Below are 23,016 nucleotides of genomic sequence, written 5' to 3' on the forward strand. Positions count from 1 at the left end.
CTAGTGTGGGATGTCTCTACTCTGTCTTCCTGGGTGAGTCCCATGATCACCTTCCAGGGGGTTAGGGCTTTTCCTAGCCTTCAAATGTTTGAAAATGGTGGGGTTTAGGCTGTCTCTCTGCAGCCGGCTATACGTTTACTTCATGCCGGTCAGGAGAGCCTCACCTCCGGCTTAGGCCGGGGTCTGCATCCATGCCTGTCCGGGCCGTCTTTGAGCTCAGTCTCTGCCTCACCGGGTCTTTTGTTGGGCGTTGCGTTAAGGGCTGCAGCAAGTCCGCACCCAGCCCCTCCTTCATGCTGCCTGCGCAGTGCTCAGATCGCTGCAGTGCCAGGGGTCATCAAGACAGCTTCAAACTCACGCGTTCATCATCTTTGACAGGTAAGCCACGCCCCCTCACCTGGTGCCTTCTTTGAAGTAGATATTTCTAGAGAATTCCCTTTGAAGAGCTTGATGTTTCCTGAATCCCCATCTCTGGCTCCAAGCTAGATGCATGAACAATGCAGGGATGACAGGTACTTTTTGTGAAGGCAGAGCACAGCCTATTCAGTTGCAAGTGCGGCTGTTCATAGCTCCGCCCCATACTATCTGTTGATGGCCTATCCAGGCACACCTAATTCCTCTATTGTGTGGCTGTTTGGGAGGGATACATAATTCCCAACTTCCAACTGCAACAAGTCATGTGACCCAGGAACAGACTGCAGGCACCAAATGGTTAGGGCAGGAAAATGGCAACTTTCGAAAAGTGACATTTTCAAAATTGTAACTTAAAACCTGACTTTACCAATAAAGAGGATTTTTAATTGCAATATTTTCAGACACCAAACGTGAAACGTTCACTTGTTCCCAATCAAAAGTTAACACTTATTAAAAGTAATAAGGTAACCTAATGTTATCTGATGGGCGAGGTTGGCCTCACAGTAATGAACAAATTTAGAAGGTTTTCACTACCAGGACATTCAGGACTTAAAAAGAAATGTCCAACTTTTGAATTACAATGCACCCTGCACTATGGGCTACCTAGGGCCTACCTTAGGGGTGACATATGTTATATTATGTTATGTTTTCATTTTTGTAAAGCGCATGGCTGCCCCACCAAAGGGGCGTTCCAGCGATGGTCTCAGTCAGACAAAGTGGCAGGGCCGGGGCAGGTGGAGCAGACGATTATTTAGGGAAAAGATAGGTTTTTATGGCCTTAAGGAATGCCGCACGGTTTTGAATGCTTGCGATGCACACCGGGAGGGAGTTCCAGAGTGTAGGGGCAAGAGTGTGGAAGGAGCGCCCTAATGCCCCAGCTCTCTTGACCCGAGGGACAGATGGCAGGTGCTGACCAAGCAAGCGCAGATGGCGGGTAGGAGGTTGGGATATGCGAAGATCCGCTAGGATATCAGGGGATTGGGCATTTAGGATTCTATGGGAGATACACAAAGTTTTAAAATGGGTTTGTGCACTAAATGTAGGGTGTAAGGCTTGGCAAGGGGGGTATATTGCCAAGTTGAATTGGAAGTTTAAAACTGCTTTCAGGCTGCAATGGGAGACCTGGGACATGTTTTTAAGGGGCTACTTAAGTAGGAAACACAATAACTGTTGCAGGTCCACTAATAACATTTAATTTACAGACCCTATTTGTATGGTATAGCACTCCACAAGGGCCTTGTAAGTAAAGTAAATATGTCAATCAAGTATAGGCCAATTTTACCATGGTTAAGGGAGAGAGCACATGCACTTTAGCACTGGTTACCAGTGGTACAGTGCACAGAGTCCTAAGGCTAACACAATTTAACTTCAGCAAATTGTGGAGAGCAAAGTCAAAAGGTTTGGGAGAATACCAATCCAAGGCTGACAGGTCCAACAACTGTTTACAAATCACCAAAGTTTGGGTTGGTAGAAATGCTCATGTCAAAGTCTGATCACACTTTATGTGAGCAGTAGATGTATGTTTGAAAGTAGGTTGTGGCTTAAGGCCGCTAGTGGATATCTAGGCATGCGCCCATATTAAATAGTTGTAATACGTTGGTATAGACAAATTTCATACGTTGTGCATGTTTAGTTCCAGAATTTCACTAAAGATTTTCAGGCATTGCAGATTATTGAATAATATAGAGTGTAAGGTTGTCCCGCTTAATGAGAGCCGCCATTTTCTTCATTATCACATATTATCACATATTAGAGCACCTTCAAATATGGAGGTTCAGCATGTCTTCTGTACAAAAACTATTTTGTTTGATTTAATATACTATACGTTTGTTCCATATATTACACAAATCTAGCTACAGGTAGAATACACATGACTCCATGCTGGCATCTTAATTAATTAACAGCATTGTCTTGCGGTTTTACTGATAAAGCTATATAATGTACAAACAATAATGTTTGGAAATAGAATTTCTGCAAATAATTGTTATTTGCACATCACCAAGTAAAGTGTCCTGATTTGTTTTGCTCCTGTTTAAATCTTTTGTTTGCATCACACTTCTGAATTATAAAAAAAAATTATTTCGTAAGTCTTGATATATTTTGAAATATTTGTACTATTCATCTCCAAGCTATTTAAATGATGTGTGTTAAGAAAAAATACTGACATCTTACAGCCTTTTGTTTCACAATGATTGTCAGACAGCTCACTTGACAAAAACCTCTAACTGTAGTTAGAGAAAAAAAAGTAAATAAAATTTTTCGGGATAAGATAGGCAGCAATTAGTAAAAAGGCAAACTGACATTTGATGGCAAATGTGTCAAGATAAAAACAAGACTTTAAGGCTTCTTTATTGCTCTTTCACGTTCAGAATGAACAGAACACCTGTTCCTTTCCAGCTTATGTTCACTTGCCAGAAAGAACCAGTAGGACCTAAAAATCTAGCTCTTCATAGTGAGTGGGCGAGAAGATTTTTTTAGGCTTGGTGTTATCAATGATGTCATTGTTCCAGTGAATTTCTCTGGTTTTTTAAATGTAATCTAACATCTTATTAACATCACTATAACCTTGTTTTTTTAGTGAAGATATATATATATATATATGTGTCTACAAAAATGTTACTATTTTTAAAATTAGGGAGCTGTTAAGTGATTGAGAAGAAATGTAAGTTGAGTAAACTGATCTGTGAAAGGGATACTTTACTTATGCAGACGTCTCTCTCTTTTACAGTTCTTAACCCCTTTAAAAATACATTATGCTTCAAATTACTAAAATCACACACCTCATATTTTTAACTATCTGATTTCATGCCTGCATGAAGAGCCCAATGCTCATTTTCTTCAGCCTGCTCTTCAGGAAAGACTTTAAATTCAACTACTCCTATGCCAGCAAAAAGGAGTGTGTTACTTTTGTCTTCAATGCAAAATGTTAGTGCTCTAGTTGTTCATTTGAACACTGTGGGAGGCTAGATTTGATCACTAGGGAGTTAACCGACAGACTTTGCTGGAAGTATGACTATCCATGTCAGAAGGCTTTAATGACATGGATGAGGAAGATATTTGAGAACTTATAGAAAATGTGACCTCATTTTATCTTTCTAGAACACTAACCATAATTTCTTTAACAAAAAGAAACCCTTTCTAAAGGAAATGATTTAGGATGGCTTTGGATGTGCCACAGTTTTGCCATAAATAGAGAATGTAAAGTCTCTAGTTGTTCAGTACAGCACTGTATGAAGCTGTAGTAGAACACTGGGGAATTAAATGACAAGCTGTGCTGCTGTTGGAAGTAAGTGTTTTATTCAGAATATCACATTTTATTCTCACATAGTTGAAAAGAAAAAGCTCTCATTTTAGCTTCTAGGGCACCTTCCATAAACTCTAACCCTAGCAGAGGATTGTCATTTTTCAATGGGTAAAATCACCTTGGAACACACCACATTTCCTAAAATTAGTACGGTACCAGCAACAAATTATTTTTATTGTGCCTAGAATTGGTTATCGCCCTTTCTATTACCATGCCATTTGCCATGAACTAGTCACAAGTGATCATCCGAAATAATTCACACTTCTTTTTGTACCTTAAATAAGAACACATCCATTAAAAGAAAAAAATAAGTGTTTTGAGAGGTGAGAAATGTTCAGTCAAACAAGCAACAGCAAAGACCCCAGGGAAGCAGCATCAGAGAGGGAACATTTAGCTTTTTCTTGTGGGGTGCGCGTCTATCTCCCTCATCCAATGGCACTTCCAATGCAGAATCTCACCTGATATTTTTAAAGAAGGAGCAACAATCTAAAAGTCATGTTGCAGGTCTAGGGGGCAAGGGTATCCCTACCCTGCCCCTATATGTTATATTTTAAATGTTTTTTAGCAATTGGTACTGAATCCCGAGTCCTAAGACGGCCGCCATCACTTCCTGGTTGAGGTGGTCGGGATCCTAGAAAACTACTGAACTGGTTTACATGAAACCACACAAAGCACTCTTTCTGACCAAGATCTAGCTTTCTGCCAAATTTGTTGTAAATCTGTTCAGCGGGTTAGGCTATAGATGAGTCTAAAGTTTCTATGGAAAAATGAATGGGGGAAACGCGTTTTGGGATGCCCCTTTTTTTCTCAGCCCTCGCTTGACTGACCACCCCGAAACTTCGTTGCACAAATTAGTCAAAAAGTAGCACTTGTTTAGAAAGCTTTGTGGAGATTCATCAAATGGCTCCAAAGTTATTAGCGACCCAACTTTATTTCATTTAGAAACACAGTCATAGCCATTCCTATGTGTGTGTGTGTGTATATATATATATATATATATATATATATATTGCCACCATTCCCGTCTTTTGTAAAAACGGGTCTGACACATGCTGAGCTGCATTCAGGTAAGTTTTATTTCCACCATTTAGCACTTTTCAAAATTCACGAGGTCCTGTCTCCCAGCTCCTGGCAGACGCGTTTCAGCGGTATGCTTTCCTCAGTGTCGGTTGCTTGCTGGAAGGGTGGGTTGTGCTAAAGACTCTCGTAGGCAGTTTAAATCGCCAGGTGAGTGACCCCATAGGACAGCAGATATTTACACAGAGTGAGGACTGGGACAGTTCCACACACAGTACTTTTCCCCTCTCTGGCTCCAAGGTCTCTGAAGTGCACGGTTCACGCTTTTCCAGGGACAAGACGCTTTGGAAACGTGAGCAAGATACAGTGTTCCTCTCAGACATCCGATTGTGCCCTGACTTCGTCAGCCCTCCAAGCGCCCTATTCCTTCATACAAAGCACAATCCATGGCGGAATTCTTCACCTGTGCGCAGCTCATCAACAGACAGGCTGTTGCTCTTTCCCCAATACCTACACTTTCATCCAGGTTGGGGGGGCGCCGCATTTCTGCAGTCCGTGCACGAAAACCACAGAGTTGCCGGCATATGCGGAGCTCCAGATCAAGAGGCGTGCCAGATATGCGGAGCCGACCTCCGTCATTAAACATTGCCACCATTCCCGTCTTTTGTAAAAACAGGTCTGACACATGCTGAGCTGCATTCAGGTACGTTTTATTGCCACCATTTAGCACTTTTCAAAATTCACGAGGTCCTGTCTCCCAGCTCCTGGCAGACGCATTTCAGCGGTATGCTTTCCTCAGTGCCGGTTGCTTGCTGGAAGGGTGGGTTGTGCTAAAGACTCTCGTAGGCAATTTAAATCGCCAGGTGAGTGACCCCATTGAACAGCAGATATTTACACAGAGAGAGGACTGGGACAGTTCCACACACAGTACTTTTCCCCTCTCTGGTTCCAAGGTCCCTCAAGTGCACTAATCACGCTTTTCCAGGGACAAGACGCTTTGGAAACGTGAGCAAGATACAGTGTTCCTCTCAGACATCCGATTGTGCCCTGACTTCGTCAGCCCTCCAAGCGCCCTATTCGTTCATACAAAGCACAATCCATGGCGGAATTCTTCACCTGTGCGCTGCTCATCAACAGACAGGCTGTTGCTCTTTCCCCAATACCTACACTTTCATCCAGGTTGGGGGGGCACCGCATTTGTGCAGTCTGTGCACCAAAACCACAGAGTTGCCGGCATATGCGGAGCTCCAGATCAAGAGGCGTGCCAGATATGCGGAGCCGACCTCCGTCATTAAACATTGCCACCATTCCCGTCTTTTGTAAAAACGGGTCTGACACATGCTGAGCTGCATTCAGGTAAGTTTTATTGCCACCATTTAGCACTTTTCAAAATTCACGAGGTCCTGTCTCCCAGCTCCTGGCAGACGCGTTTCAGCGGTATGCTTTCCTCAGTGCCGGTTGCTTGCTGGAAGGGTGGGTTGTGCTAAAGACTCTCGTAGGCAGTTTAAATCGCCAGGTGAGTGACCCCATTGGACAGCAGATATTTACACAGAGAGAGGACTGGGACAGTTCCACACACAGTACTTTTCCCCTCTCTGGCTCCAAGGTCTCTCAAGTGCACGGATCACGCTTTTCCAGGTGCCCTATATATATATATAATATATACACACACATACAGGTACATATATATATATATATATACCTCTGCGAGGGTGCTGCAGTTTGTGGCACTCTTTGGAGCGTTTCTACATATATATATATACCTATACATATACATAGGTAGTTAGGTCTGCTTTTCCATAGAAAAAGCATTTTTTGGTTTGCTAATCAAGTTGGCCCTGTTCGACGAATCTTCACAAAACTTTCCCAAAAATAAGTTCAACCGAGAAGAAAGGGGGATCCCAAAACGTTAAATCCCCATGCATTTTCCATAGACTTCTATAGACAAGGCTACAGCAAAAGCTACTGAACGAAATTACACCAAATTCAGCATTTTTAAATCTCTCGCCAAGCAGAATCAAACACCTAGTCCATGCCCAACTAGCGGAATCTTCAAATATGCACCCGCCTGCTGGGAGCAGACATAAGAGATGTTTCCATAACCCTAGTGAAGCGGGCAGGATGGGATGAAATTGGCTTGGGGAGGGGGACCGGGTGCTCTCCTCCCCTAAACATAACACTGAATCCCAGGGGATAGAGTCAGCCCGGGGAGGGATTCCATGGTCCCCCCTCCTCCTGAAAATGCACTGGGTCCCAGGGGACTGGATCGCAAGGGCTGAGATCGGCCCTCTAAACATAATGCTGGGCCAGAGGTATGGGCTCCCCAGGGCTGAAATTGGCCCGGGAGGGGTGGCCATGAGCCATCCATAAATAATTTACCAGATCCAGATGAATGGAGTCACTGAGACCAAAATCGGCTTTGGGAGGGGGTTGCGTGCCCCTTCCCCTAATCAAAATGTCATGTCCCTGTGGCTGAAATCAGCCAAGGGAGGTGGGCCACCTGCCCCCTCCCCCTAAACATAATACTGGGCCTGGGAGATGTGTTCCCTGGGGCCAAAATCAGTTCAAGGAGGGGGGCCGAGTGCCCCGTCCTCTAAACATACCAGTGGGCCCTGGGTGATGGGTTCCTCTGGACAAAATCAGCCCCCTCTCCCTAATCATAATGCTGGGCTCCAGAGGATGGCCTCCCCGGCGCAAAATTGGCCTGGAAAGAGGGGTCACATGGCTCTTCCCCCTAAACGTGCTGGGCCCTGGGAGATGGGGTTTTTGGGGCCGACATCAGTCAGGAAATGGGCCAAAACATAATGCTGGGCCCTGGAGTGGGGTCATTCGAGTGAAATCTACCTGGGGAGGAGTAGCAAGGTGCTCCCCTCACCTTTATTTTAAAGAATGGCCCTGAAGTATGGGGTCTCCAGGGCCTAACAAGACTTGGGGAGAAGGGCTACATGCCCACCTTCCCTTTTATTTAAATAAATGGCACCTGGGATGAGATTTCCAGCACCGATAACAGTTTAGTGAGGAGGGCCTTACCTTAAAAATATACACAGCCCTGGGAGATGGCATCCCCAGGGCTAATGATGCTCAGGGAGGGGGGCCCTGCAGTCCCCTCCCCTTTAATAAAAAAAACAAATGGTCTCTGGGGATGGGGTCAACAGGGTCATGCCCTATGGCTACCCCCTCACTGCGCATGGCCAAAGGCCATGCATAACATGGGGTTGGCTATATGGAGGGTGTTGTTTGCAGGCCTGATTTATAATCCTCAAATCCAATGGCGGCAGAGGGAGAGAACAAATTGAAACCGATAAACAGCATTTACAACACAAGTCGTTATAACGACGCGATGTTACATCGCATGCCATTAAAACGCAAGTTGTTACAACGACTTGCTGTAGGGGGTTGAAGTTGTTGGATTTGTTGGATTTTCAATCCAACACTTTCCCTTCTGTTGCACACACTGGAGTTGGAATAGTAATTTATACTATTCCAAACTCCAGCGCCCCCTACTGCAAGTCATTGTAATGACTTGCATTGTAAATGCATGAGTTGTAAAGAGTGCTAGTCATTGAAACCTAATATGCTCCAGCCAATGTCAAAAAGTATGGACAGGGCACCTACTGTATGAGAATTGACACTGTGTTTATACGTGTGGGTCTGTCTTGTGTATCTGTTGTTTTTAAGCTAACATATGGAAAACCCTTCAGTTCCTGTTGCATATATTCACTGGTGGCAGTGGTAATACTCTTACACACAAATGGAATATTGAAGGAGTGGTTTCACATCTTAATACCTTACCCAAGAGGTCATTAAATGATATCACAAAAATATTATGGGTGATTTTAAGAGTTAATCAGTTACTGTCTGTAGGTAGGTAGGATGTGACTGCATGGTTACCCCCGCTTTTTGACTGGTGTTTTGATGGTTTTTGACTTGTCTGACTGGGATCCTGCTTATCAGGACCCCAGTCTACCTGCTTTCTCCCTAAAATGTTATGCTATGTACTTAGGTGCACTCCATATTGGATACTTGGGTACCCTTGTCAGTCCCCAGTATATGGTACACGTGTACCCAGGGCATAGCTACCCCAGAGGTCTCCCATGGGCTGAAGCATGTATTATGCCACCCATGAGAGGCCATGCAAAATGGAACTACAGGTCTGCCATTGCAGCCTGTGTAAGATGGTGCATGCACCTCTTACTTTAGCTATAGATTTACTATATCTATAGGTCACTACACTTAAAACCTATCAGTCACCCCTCTAGCAGGCCTTGACAATCCTGAAGGCAGAGTGCTGGGTTGTACGTGAGAGGGTATCCCTGCATGTGCAGAGCCCCTCTGCAGCATTCGGAGACCATTCTCCCGAGTTGTCGGTGACGCCGCCAGACATATAGGTAGAGGTACATTATATCCTCGCATAAAATGCTATTTCGAAAATGGCTGCAACAAACCATGTTGTGTTTGGTATCAAACTCCTTGGAATCATACCTGCACACTGGTAACCCATATGGAAGGTATGATTCCATCCTCCTGAAGCAAGCTTTGTGGGGACACTGGTGTTCGCGGTACCAGCATTCTCGACCCAGGCAGCGCAAAATGGTTGCTGCCGACCACAGACACATTTCGGTCCTACTACTGCTGAGCCAAGCTCGAGCAGGGGAAGGCTGGACAATAGGCATCCTGTCACAGGGAGGTGTGACCAGCTCCCAGACAGGATTTAGTGTATTACGGCTGGGTGAGTGCTCTTCCAAAGTCACTGAAAGTCTGCATCTGGGGCACACTTGGTGTCCCTGTGCATAGTCCAGTTCAAACCAGTCCTGGGAGCCGTTGGCTCCTGTTCTGGCGCGAAACTGGACAAAGGATATGGGAGTATCCTCCCCACTGTCCTGACCCTCCCCTGGGAGGGTTCCCTGAATCTGTCCAACCCTCTCCCGTGGGTTCAAAAGGGCTTACCTGGCTGTAGGACCCAAGATTTAACGTGGACAAGATTCTGATCAAGAAACCACTGAACTTTGACCGTCTGGACACTCTGGACTTCGACTGGGCCCAACTCCATCTCCCTCTCCGTCCAAAGCATCGTCTGTGCCTGTGCACCATACAGATCCCGTGCTAGACCTGTGGAGCATCAAGGACATCTGAAGTATCTCGCTTTGGGTGAAGGAGTCACTTCCCTGCATTCCCAGGGACGGTAACGCAACTGACCAGTCTGCTGATCCTGAGCTCCTGCGGACTCTGAAGGCTCCAGCAACACAGGAGGTGGGTTCCTATGTTCCTTGAGGTCGAGCTACCCTTTCTCCCAGTTTGAGGCCAGTATCCCTCGTGGGGACCGCATAACCAGAATCCCTGTGTAGTGCATACTTTTGCAAGTGCATATGCTTGTTGGCATTTCCCAACTAAGTGCATTTGGCTATTGATAGACCCAACCTCTGTGCACATTTCCTACAAAGGACACGGGCCTCCTCACACTCTGTCCTGCAAGCTATGGTTCTGTAAAACTGCTTGAGGTCCCCTCGTGACTCCTGTGCCTTCGGACTGTGGGTCCATTTGAGGGACAATCATGATTTTCCTGGGCTCCCCTGGTTTCTCCAGGCCTGCCCTGACTCCCCTTGCTGTGGTGAGTCCTCTGGTTCTTGCTGGGTTAGACCGTAACCTTCTTTGACCTTCTTCGTCGGTTGCCGCTGCCAAGGCTTGTTGGTGCTCCCGCCGGACACCGACCCCTCAGCACTCGACATCCTTCGTGGGACAGCTTGTATCCGGCTCCTGGTCATCCTCAATGTCTCCTGGTCCCTGCAGCTGTAGAGTCAAGGTCTCCTTCTTCGCACCTGAAGCACCTGACATCGGTGGGCATTCGTCTACCGAGTCCCTGGTCACTCCTGAGTGACCCAGACTCTGTCCCCTTTGCTGTCAGGTATATTCCATCAAGAATCCACCTGTGGGTTCCACCGGACACTCTTTTTCTTCCCAGCAGTGGCATTTCTTTGAAGTCTCCCATTGAGATCGACAGCGGTTTCCGACGCCACTTCAGCCCTATGCACCCCGCTTCCCTGGGATAGGTAACTCTGGTACTTTGATATCCACGGTTGGGGTGGCTCTCCAACTTTCTATGTTCCAAAGGGTTTCCTCGTAATCCACTGGGAAGGGTCCTTAAAGTTTAAAACTGCAACTGCGATTGAATTGAACGTAGCACGCGGTTGTGTTCTCACACTGCACTCGTCCTCCATTATTATTATTATTATTATGGAAGTTTGTAAAGCGCCTGGTTACGCGCACCGGCGTGTCCCCGTGCTAGATGAGAGAGTATGAGGTGGCCAGACAGGGAGGTTACATCAGTACTGACCGGAACAGGTGAGTTTTGAGAGCTCTGCGGAACTTGGCCTCAGAGGGTTCAAGACGCAGCTCCAGCGGAAGCATATTCCAGCTCTTGGCTGCAAGGAGCCTGAAAGATCTGCCACCCATACGAGCTTTGTAAATTTTGGGGACAGCTACCAGCCCAGTGTCGGAGGATCTAAGCATCCGCTCAGGTCTATAGGGAGTGATCAGGCTATGCAGGGGATCGGGAGCCCTGCCCCCGATGATGCGATGACACATGCAAAGTGCTTTAAAGGTGATCCTTACCCTGACAGGGAGCCAATGGAGGGCCTACAGAGCCGCTTTAGAGGCCGTTCTTCTCGGAAGCCTCAGCACCAGCCGTGCTGTGACATTCTGTAGCACCTGGAGACGATTGAGACTTCTAACCGTAGTTCCCAGATTGAGGAGGTTGGAGTAGTCTAATCACGATGTCACCAGGGCATGCACCAGAGTCTGCCTGGCACCAACGGGAAGCAGGTCCAGGATCTTCCGCAGACTCTTGAGTATACCGAAGCACATCCCAACCACTCGATCAATCTGGGGAGTAAACGATAGGTCAGAGTCAAACATCACCCCAAGGTTTTTAGCCTGCCGACAGGGCACTGGAGTGGTGCCTAGGCATGCTGGCCACCATGCCGAGGACCTCACACCTGGACCACCCCCCCACCACGAGCACCTCAGTTATGGTCCCATTCAGCTTCAGGCAGTTCTTAGACATCCAGGAGGCAAGCTCCTGCATGCAAGCACTGAAGCTGGATGCCGCAACATCGGGTGCCCGTGACCATGGGGTCCCTCCTTACTCACCTTGGGTGGTTCCTTGGGATCCCAGCAATTCTACATCCTCTAGACACTGTCTTGACTCGAGTCGTGGTTCTTATACCACTATTTTTAGTATATGGTTTGGTTTCCCCCAGGAGCCCACTGTGTATTAGTGCTGCTTACAATTGTTTCTGTGCTACAGTATTGTATACTTTGTGTTTATCTGCGTGCAGCAGAGAATGTGAGGTGTGTTATAATAATAAATATATATTCTTATAACTACTGTGTGGTTCTCTTTTCATTTAACTAATACAATAAGATTGCATTCTGGTTTAACAAGCTGCTTAACATTCCTTCAAGATTAAGCCTGAAGGCTGCTCTCCACCTCTACCACTTGGATAGCTTTCTAAGGTTATCCTTGACCTCTTAAATCACTTTAAGGGTTATTTGGACTGGTGCAAGGTGCCCACTTTAATTAGTGGACATCATATACCAGGCCAACTTCTCTCACTGTCAATGTTTTTTAGCTACATAGTTAATCACAGACAAGATTATATATTGTATCTGCCAAGATACCATTGTCCACAGTGCCAAACAATGAAAATGTCCCATTCCAGTTTCTGAATTACCCACAGTACCATTACCATACTCACACCGGTCCCTAAAATGTAAAGTTGCAAGATGTAAAATATCTGTTGCATTTAAGTATCCACATCTCCCTCCCTTGTATTAATCTCTACAGCTGTTATAGTATCCACAAGTCTCCAGATGTGTAAAATACTATTCACGTGCCGTGCCTTTCCCGCTTCATACTTGGGTTTTGGATGGGGCTCATTGAGGTTCTAGGTGAGGTGGTATTGGAAGCTGGTACCTCGTGCAATCAATCAATGCCAGTATGCTGCCTGCACCAGTGCTGAAAATGGGAATAGTTTACTGTGGGATCTAATAAATTGAGTGCTGCAGAACGGTGGAGAAGTAGAGTGGAGGTTGTCAAAGTCAGCCATTACATTATTTTGGACAAATTATGTCCACATAGAATTTGGCAGCAAGAAACAATATGAAAATGAAGCTGTAATATTTAATTAATTGGAGACAAACAGAATATATTTTAAGATAGCTGAGGAGATTAAGATGTAATTTAAATTGGCTGAAAAAAATAGGGCAGTCTCTTAAGGGCTTGTGGGCTAAGAAGAGTAACTAAGAATCATTCATAAAGGTTGCAAACTCTATACACAATGACATGCCTTTATACATGTAGCCTTCAAACAGGCCCCCTCTTCCTCCTTTTACTGGTTAGTTTCCTACTGTTGGTCCTTCTGCTTCTAATCTTCCTTCTGCTGCAGTTCTCTTAGTTTGTCTCCTCCCTCCATCATAAGCCTACTAGTCCTCCTTTGCCTAGTCCTTCTCCTCTTGCTGGACTTATCTTCTTACCCACAGGCTCCTGGTCCTCTTCTTCTTGGTTCTCCTCATCCTTCACCTCATGGTCCTCTTTTAGGTCCTGGCCCTGTGATGGTCCTCCATGTCCTGCTCCTCCTGGTCATTCTCATACTCCTAGTTCTCGGCTGGACACCAGTTCTGTTCTTGTCCCTTCAGGTCCTGATCCCTGTCCTCCCACTATTGTTCCTTTGAGTTCTCATGTCTCTCTCCTCCTCCCTTATTTGGTAACCCTACTTCTGTTCATCATCCTCATCCATCTGATCTGCTTCCTGGTCATCCTCCTCCTTTAGTTCTTCTCCTGGTCCTCCTGTTCTTGGTGCAGAACAGGTCCTTCAGGTTTTGGTCCTGCTGGAATTCTTGGTCCTGCTACCGGTGTATTTGATCCTGGTACCTCTGGGTTTGGTTCTACTCAATGTCCTGGTGCTATTCTTGGTCCTTCCAGTCCTTCACCTGGTCTACCTTGTCCTGTCCCTTCAACCTGGCCCCCATGATCCTGATCCTCTTGGCTTTCATCTTCCCGGCCTTTCTTGTCATGGTTCCTTTGGTTTTGTCTCTTAGGATATCCGGTACTAGTCCTTGTGGTCCTGATCCTCCTGGCCAAGATCCTCCTAATTGTTCTGTTCCACATCATTCAGGTCTTGATTTTCCGTTTCATGGTCCTCCAGGTCCCATTCTCAGTCTTCCTTGCCCAGTACCTGGTCCTCCTTTGTCTGATCCTGTTCCTGCCCCTTTTGCTCCTCCCAGTTCTCTTTGTCCTAATCTTTTTGATGCTGGAACTCCTGGTACTGGTTGTCCTTGGTACAAGTCCCTTTGGTCCTGTCCTCAGGGTCCTATTGTCCCCAACACTGGTCCACTTAACCCAGGTCCACCTCGTTTTCTTGCCCTAGCCCCCCAGTACACTTACTGACAGTGCCGCCCTGGTCCCTTCTCTATCCTTGGTTTTAAACCTCATGGTAATCATGGCCTTGGACCTACTGGCCATAATCCTATTGATCCTTATGTCCTCCTGGACAGAAGTGCAACTTGAGCCAAATTTCGAGTGGGGGGGGGCTGATAAAAGATTTCAGGGGGGGGCTAATTCTTCCAGCCATAGGCAGAGTGGAGATGCAGGGGCTCTAAGAAAGGGGGCAAAACAACAAAGCCTCATTAACATGCAAATGGTCTATTAAAGACCTGTGAAGTATTTGGGTGCAGCTGTGTGTGTGCCCGAGAAGTTATCTCAGCCCGGGTTGCCACACACGATGGGGGGGCTGACGCCCTTTGAGCCCATTAGGCGATGCACACCTGCTCCTGGTCCTTTTTGCCCTTTTATCTATTCCTCCAGGTCCTGCCCATTCCGATCTTCTTTTTTTCTTGTAACAAACTTTATTTTGCCATTGTTCGAAGTACCTTCCAGTATAACAATGATTCTTGGCATTTTCATTTTAGGTGTAATATCAACACATCTTTCTCCATAAGTGGATATACATACTCCAATCCTCGCCAACAATTATTTACATTGTTTGAAAATTACAACGCAATGAATGTAACGTGCATTATCTCACCAATAAACCGTTTACATCTCTAATGTACCATGACATGTATTTATACTTTTATTCCCTAACTAAGTTACTTACCCCCTCCCTCTCCCTCCCCTCTTCCTGGTCTGTCTGTGTGTCTCCAGTTATTCCATAACATATTCTTAAACAAACTTGGATTCCAACCTACATCTCTGGCGTACCATGGGCCTTCCCTCGTCGTTTATCCTCTTTGGCGCTGGCTATGTGTTAAGTGGCTAACTAATCAGGAGAGTGGATCCTGAAATGTAAGTGGGATATCCATTTGTGTGATTTCCGCTAGCATGATACCCATTCCATGGAGATGGGAGATTTTCTTAAACCCTTCGCCTCTTCTCGTCGAAGTGCCGCGCTTTCCGCGCTGCCCCATCTTATTACCTCCTCCCTCCATAAATTCAGTGGGGGGCTCCTCGGAGATTTCCATCTCATAGTAATTGCTCTTATCGCCAATATGAGTGCTAAATCTAAGAAATGTAGGTGAACCTTCTGGGCCTTGGTGCGCTTGCGTAGGCCCAAAAGACCCTCCAAGATGTTGTCTGTCAGTGTGAGGTGTGTGACCTCTCCTAGCATAGCATGAATGTGTCCCCAGTAGTCCCCAAGATGTGGGCAAGCGCATAACATATGTATAAATCCAGCCTCCTCTTCCCTACATCTCAGGCAGTAGCTTTGGGACTCTGCGAGCATACAGTGTATCCGTTTCGGGGTTAAGTACGCCCTATGAAGAACCATATACTGTATAAATTTGAGCTTGGCATTTCGGGAGACCGGCTTGGGGTTTTCTAGAATGCTGTCCCATGCCTTGTCTGTGATTACTGTGTTAGTAGTTTCTGTCCATTTCCCACGGAGGTCCGTAAGGCAGATGGAGCCTGCATTCGGATACCGGTATACAGCCATTTCACTAGGTGGCCACCCCTCCCCATGTAGTAAAGCAAGTGTACTAATTCATGTTGTGGAGGCTCGCTACGCTGGGGTGCCCATGTCGTCCTGATGTAATGTGCTGTCAAGGCATGTAGCAAGTAAAGGCGATCGGAGAGCCCAGAATTCCTCACAAAGGTGTCATGGTCCAGGAGTACACCATCTCCGAAGAATGGGCCCACCTCCGCCACTCCCGCCTCCATCCAATCCCGTATCTTGGCCTTTGTAATTCTGCCACCCATGACTGGCAGTCCTAACAGTGGAATATTAGGTGCGTAAGGAATCATGGTCGACGTGTATTGTAGTGCCTTTTTCCAACATTGTAGTGCCGCTTTCAGCAGTGGTGGGCCGTCAGAGGGTGGTTTCGCCCTCGGAAGCATCATGCTGTGTAGTGTGCCCCTTTCTAGTTCCTGTGCATTATAACTTATTTCTTGCAAGTTTCTACCTGCCGTCCAGAAAGACAGCCATTGTAATTGGGCTGCATAATAATATGCCCGGAAATCAGGGACACCCAGCCCTCCTTGGTTCGATGCCAATTGTAGTTTCTTAAGGCTCACTCTACGTCTGCCTCCGCCCCATATGAGTTCCAGCAAGTGTGTCTAGAGTGCGAAATGTGGTCTGGGGCACCATCAGGGGCAAATTGACGAAGAAGTATAAGAGCTGGGGTAGCATTAGCATCTTGGAGATGGCTACCCTACCCATCACGGACAGTGGCAGGGATGTCCAGAAGGAAATACTAGAGCGCAGTGAAGCTATGGTCTTCATTAAATTACCTTCTAGGAGGTCTAAAGAAGCCCTGTACACGTCACTACCTAAGTACTTAAATGTATCTAATGCCACGGGAATCCGATAGGTACCAAATGGGAGTTTGTCTGGGCGAATACCCTCTTGGAAATAAAAGGCATGATACTTTCCTGCATTAATCGCCAGCCCTGATATAGTCTCGAACGCGGAAAAAACACCAGGGAGCGGACCCGTCTCACCCTTTAGGTCACGTAAATATCTGAGTATGTCGTCTGCATATATGGAGACGAGGTGGGTATTATCCTGTATGGGGATTTCCAGATCTCCAGACGATCGTCTCAGAGCTATGGCCAGTGGTTCTAACGCAAGCACAAACAGGAGAGGGGAAAGCGGGCACCCCTGCCTAGTACCTCTGTGTATTGCATATTCCAGGGCTGTATACCGTCCCGTACGTGTTCTTGCAGTCGGTTCAGCATAGAGTAGGCGTATCCATCTCAGAAAATCCTGGGGAAGAACAAAACGCGGCAGGGCTGTAAACATGAACTTCCATGTTATGAGTCAAACGCTTGACGTAAATATAACGCCAGACATCCTGCCTTGTCATAGTCCCTGGGAACAGCCCTCATTACATGGTGGAGTCTCCTAATGTTGAGTGAGGTGCTACGTGCAGGAAGAAACCCACATTGATCACTGTGTATGAGAGTGGAAAGAGCGGGAACCAGACGATTGGCTAATGCCTTACTAAGAACCTTGTATTCGGTAGCCAGTAAGGACAGTGGTCTACAATTGGACATCTCCGTGCTGTCTCTTCCGGGCTTTGGGAACGACACCACCATAGTTTGCATCATGGATTGCGGTAATCTACCAGCCTCCCAAGCCGTTTTATATCACTCCTCTAGTTTAGGCGTTAAAATCTCCGAATATATAGCGTAAAATTCGACGGGCAGGCCGTCTAGGCCCGGGGTTTTATTGCGGTTAAAGCCTTTGATTGCTACTTTTATTTCCTGTTGGGTGATGCGGCCTAAAAGGCTCTTCCGCGTAGTTTCTTTGAGCCTGGGAAGCTGTAAGCCATCGAAGAAAGCATCTATCAGACTCTCTTCTATTGGAGCTGGTGCCGCATACAGAGTACTGAGGTGTTTACAAAATGCGTCATTCATTTCTAATTGTGTATGGATCAGTCCCCTCTGTGGTGAGCGGATACACGTGTTCACAGGCGTTTCCAGGTTGTTTTCGTGCTAGTAATGTTCCTGATTTGTCTGCGTCCGTGTGTTTCTGCTGCGTATATGCTCGGTAATCCACGAGTCAAAGTGTTTCTAGAGTCTCTGCATGTTTAATACAGGCCTTCTGAAGAAATACTCTCTTGTCCTCATCAGTTGTCGCGACCGGCTCCAACTCTGACATCAGGGATTCTGCCTCTATGTCTTTTGTGTGCTTCTTGGCGCGCCCCTACAGTGGTACCAATCACCGAGCCCCCAACCACCACCTTGAATGCTTCCCAATCTATGAGGTTGGAGGAGGCTGTATTCCAGTTGTCTGTGAAGTAGTTATTAATAGTACCCAATAATAGGGTCCAAAAAGGGGGCATCCTCTAGGAATTGGGGCCATAGTTTCCAAGTTGGAACCGGGCCGGTACCCTGCCCCAAGTTGGGGACTTCTAGGGGATTGTGTTCTGAGAAAGTTTTGGCTAAATATATTGATTGATGTACCTGTGTAGCTATTGTGGGAGAGCAAAGAAATGTATCAAGTCTGGTATGAAGCTGATGTACCGGGGAGTAAAAGGAATATTACTTGTGTGTGGGATGAAGCATGCGCCATGCATCTATGAGTCCCCAGCCCTGCATCCAAGTGTGCAGAAATTCAGCCTGTTTATGTGTACTGGCTCCTTGTAGTGGTGGATGGGATCTGTCTAAGCCAATGTCCAGGACCGTATTGGAGTCACCCCCAGTATCCAGGGAATGGTATCCCTGCCCAGACCAGAGAGGAATTTGTCTTGATCGAAATTCGGCACATATATACTACCAAGTATTACTGGCAGACCATCTAAGGTGCCCTTCAAAAGTATATATCGTCATCTACACGTCGGTCCACTTCCACAAATGGGACTCCATGGCGGATCCAAATTGTCGCCCCTCTAGCAAAGGTTGAATAATTAGTAGTATACAGTCGGCCTCCCCAATTTTTCCGCGCTTTTTGCGGCCTCTGTCTCTATCAGGTGGGACTCTTGTAAAAACACTATCTGTGCTTTCCTCCTAAGAAGGTAAACATGTATTCTGTGTTGTTTGCTTACGGCCCCTAATCCCCGTATATTCCAGGTCAGTAGGTTGTATGTGCCTAAGCCGGTTTGTTTATGAGACATATATGCAAGACATGTGTTGTTCTCCGTACAGTGCGGAGCCCATGGGTAAATGCAGACCAGGAAGACCCCATCCCTTGCAAACGGCACAGCCAATAAACAATGCTGAACCAAACATGAACGTAAACATCCAACAGGCATAGAACAGTGCCTGCACTTCGTGGGGGGTAAGCGCAGCACGCCATACTGCTGATCAAACGGGTGTACATGGTGGCTCTACTGGGCCCCGGGATGGGGATCATACTTCTCAAGTCATATTCAGTAGTGCATTCTACAATAGATGTGTCCATGTTGGAGACCAGGGGGTCCGCTATAACATGTTGCCTACGAGTACCCGGGAGTGGGTATAAATACGTGGGATCGCACTATTCTAGATTATCTATCAATGCATACCTAAGGAGAGACCATGTTAGAACAGTACATAATATTGATATCATAAACATTTTTACATGCACATATCATCAGGTTGAACAAAAAGGTTCTCTTCCAGGGGATCCTCATCAATAGTCATAAGCATTAGAATATTCCCGCCCATGTGCGGGACCCCGGAAACACTATATTATATGTGCCCCACATATAGATATACTCATATATATATAAATACATATATATATATAACATGCAATAGCAGCCAATAGAAACAGAGCTGAAATATGCTGTGTAGAATTTCCACCATACATGTAATAATAATAAGCATTAGAAACATGAGAAACAACACAAAAGTTTGTTTAGAAACTGTTTTAATGCTCAGAAAGCAGTAGAAATTCTTATAACTCACTGGAAGCATAGAAAGCTCCCAGGCTGCATTGCAAACACACAGTCTAAAAAGACTGAAAAGCTAACCTGTAGCTGCATAGCAATAAACTGACACCGTGCCTTTAAGGCACTCATGACCCCCAGTATCCCATCATGCCTCAGGGGTGACAGTTAGGTCAGTTGTTCTTTCCGGCTCCTTCAGAGAAGGACCCTGGTTACACAGCTCCACTAATTTTCCTGTTTTTTGACAGAAAAACTCTTCACTTTTGACAATTTTTTGTTCTTACTCGACATTTAACATCTAGTCAAGTAAGATACTGTCTTTTTCAGTCAATTTGGTGTGCATTTTCTCCTGAAAATGCCTTCACTCTTTGACAAATGCCCTTCTTGTGGCAACAAGAAGGCCAAGTCAGACAACCACGACGTCTGTATCCTGTGTCTGCCTGAAGAACATGATCCAGGCACCTGTCCTCATTGTGAACACCTGTCAGGAAGAACTTTAAAGGACAGGGAGAGGATTTGCATTTATGGCCTAGCTCATAGGTCATCAAGAGGAAGATCTCCGGTGAGGAAGGGCTCCAAGAAGACTCATACATCTTCCAGAAAGAAGTCTTCACACCCTTCACCCTCAGCGTCGGGCTCGGCGCTGAGAAAAGAACCACCGGTGGATCATTCATCGTCTAAACTACCGTCGACGGCGGGCTCGCCGTCGAAGAGAAGACCAGGTACGTCGACGACGTCGAAGGATCCAGTTCCATCGTCGAAATCCCCTCCGCCGGCGTCAACCGGGCGACGTCCGACGTCGTGGAAGGGAACTCCACCGCCGTCAACCGGGCGACGGTCGGCGTCGAGATCCAAGACCCCTCCGCCGTCGTCAACCAGGCGACGACTGGCGTCGAGGGAGGTCACTCCTCCGCCGTCGTCATCCAGACGTCGACCGGCGTCGAGAAGTGTGACTCCTCCGCCGTCGTCGAAGAAGCATCGTTCGGCGTCGAGGACCAAGACCCCTCCGCCGTCGACAGGGAAAAGTCGATCGGCGTCGAGGAGGCAGTCTCCGTCGGTGTCTCGTCGGCTCTCGGCGTCGAGGGTGTCCAATACCCCTCCGCCGTCGTCGCACAGACATTCGACGTCGAGGCAGAAAAATCCGTCGACGGCTGATCATCACCGTTCGACGTCGAGAGAAAGACCTCCGTCGACGACTGGACATCGTCACTCGACTTCGAGGCAGGGTGCTCCGTCGACGACAGGACATCGTCATTCGCCGTCGAGACTTCCGTCGACGACTGGGCATCGTCGTTCGACATCGAGAGAGAGGGCTCCGTCGACGGCCGGTACTCGCCGTTCGACGTCGAGACATGGAACTCCGTCGGCGGCTGATCATCGCCTCTCGACGTCGAGAGACCATACATCCTCCCATAGACAATCAAAGACAAGATTGTTTGATCCGCCGACTCCTCAAAAGCGCTCGACGACGAGGGAAGATCGCTCAACGTCGAGGTGTTCAGATGTGGTTATGGTAACGGAGTCAGCTTCCCGTCATTCCACTTCAAGGTCCTCTGGCTCCTCGACGGCCTCTTCGAAGTCCAGAAGTCCGGTACGCAAATCTCCTGAGCGTCGGACAGACCCTTGGGCGGATAAAGTCAGACTGTCACCTAGATGGTTCAGATCTTTGGACCATTGGAGAGATTCTGGTGCGGCAAAACGTATGCAAGACTATGCCAGCTCGCAGCACAGGTCTCCTCTTCAGGATCTTGTAGAGGAGATGGACAAGCATAGCCCTCCCAGGCGCAAATCTCCTGTGAGAACATCACCCAGATCTCCCAGAAGGCCCCGATCTCCCAGAAAAAAACAGAAGAGCGGGTCAGGTCTCGCTCTCCTAGACGGGAAGAGCGTTCGAAACGTTCAAAAGAGAGGAGGCATAGTGTTCAACGTAGACGTCGACGTACTCCGTCTACTTCATCTACCTCTTCTACCAGGTCTTCTAAGAGGGACTACTCCCCTACTTTGACGGACAGTCCTACGTCCCGATCCTCCCCAGTGGATGACATTGGCACGTATCTAGATGTCTTGCAAAGAGGAGCTCAAAAGCTGAGCATCGAAATGTCTGTCCCTCAGGTTACAACGACAGTCATTTTTGAGACCTTACACAAAAAGTCGATCACCCGTCCTCTACTACCATTAGTCCCGGGGATTCTGGAGACTGTCAAGGAGGTATTCCTTACTCCGACGGCTATCAGAGCGGTGCCAGCCCGCATTCAGAAGAAATACAAACCGGCCTCTTCTGATCCGGTATTTGTAAGATCTGACCCTCCAGCAGACTCTGTTATTGTGGCAGCAGCGAGGAAGACGCACGCAGTTGCCGGTTCTTCTTTAGTCCCACCAGACAAGGACAGCAAGACTCAAGACTCCTGGGGTCGCAAAGTTTGCAACTCGGCTGCTTCGACTCTTAAGGTTTCTAGTGCGGCTGCGCTTCTGGGTCGATACGACAGAGCTTTATGGGACTCTATGGAAAGGTTCAAAGCCAAGCTGCCAAAAGAAGACCAGCAGGACTTTGAAGAAACCGTGACTGAAGGATGTCTGGTGGCGAATCAGATGATAAGCACGGCTGCGGATGGTGCGGTCCTGGCAGCACATTCCTATTCACATGGGGTTTGTGCCAGGAGATCGGCATGGTTGCGCCTGACAGGCCTGAAGCCGGATGCTCAGCATCGCATCCTCAATCTCCCCTTTTCGGGTTCCGCTCTCTTCGGGGAGCATGCTGACTAAGAAATGACCCGAATGAAGACGGAACTGGACACAGTGAAAGCGGTGGGCTTGGAGAAGAAGAAAGAGTTCAAGCGCCGTTTCAAGCCCAACAGGGGGAGAGGGGCTCAACAGAGGGTTCAAACCCCTCAGTGGTCCCAAAATAAGAACCAAGGGAAACCCCAGTTTCGAGGTAAACCTGGCAGAGGTAGAGGAGGTCATCAGCAGTCCTCTAACACCACAAGAGGAGGAAAGGCCTGAACAGTGGCTTCCTCTGGCGCCGTTGCCCACTCCAGTGGGAGGAAGTGCTTCACAACACCTGGCAAAGTGGGTCAGCATCACCAAGGATCGTTGGGTGCTGAATATACTGCGCAATGGATGCAAGCTACGTTTCCGTGCGCCTCCGAAGAACATTCCTCCAAAGAGCGCTTACCCTCACCAACTAAGCTTGCTCCGAAGAGAGGTAAAAATCCTACTACAAAAAAGAGCGATAGAGGAGGTTCCTCTCGCTCAAAGAGGAAAGGGAGTTTACTCCAGGTACTTTCTTGTCCCCAAAAAAAGATCAGGAGGACAAGTTCAGACCAATTCTCGATCTACGACTTCTAAACAAGGTCATCATCAGAGAAAAGTTCCGCATGTTGGCGCTTCACCAAATATGCCCACATCTTCAAGTCGGG

Source organism: Lissotriton helveticus, chromosome 2_1, assembly GCF_964261635.1.
Source record: "Lissotriton helveticus chromosome 2_1, aLisHel1.1, whole genome shotgun sequence".
Classification (NCBI taxonomy): Eukaryota; Metazoa; Chordata; class Amphibia; order Caudata; family Salamandridae; genus Lissotriton; species Lissotriton helveticus.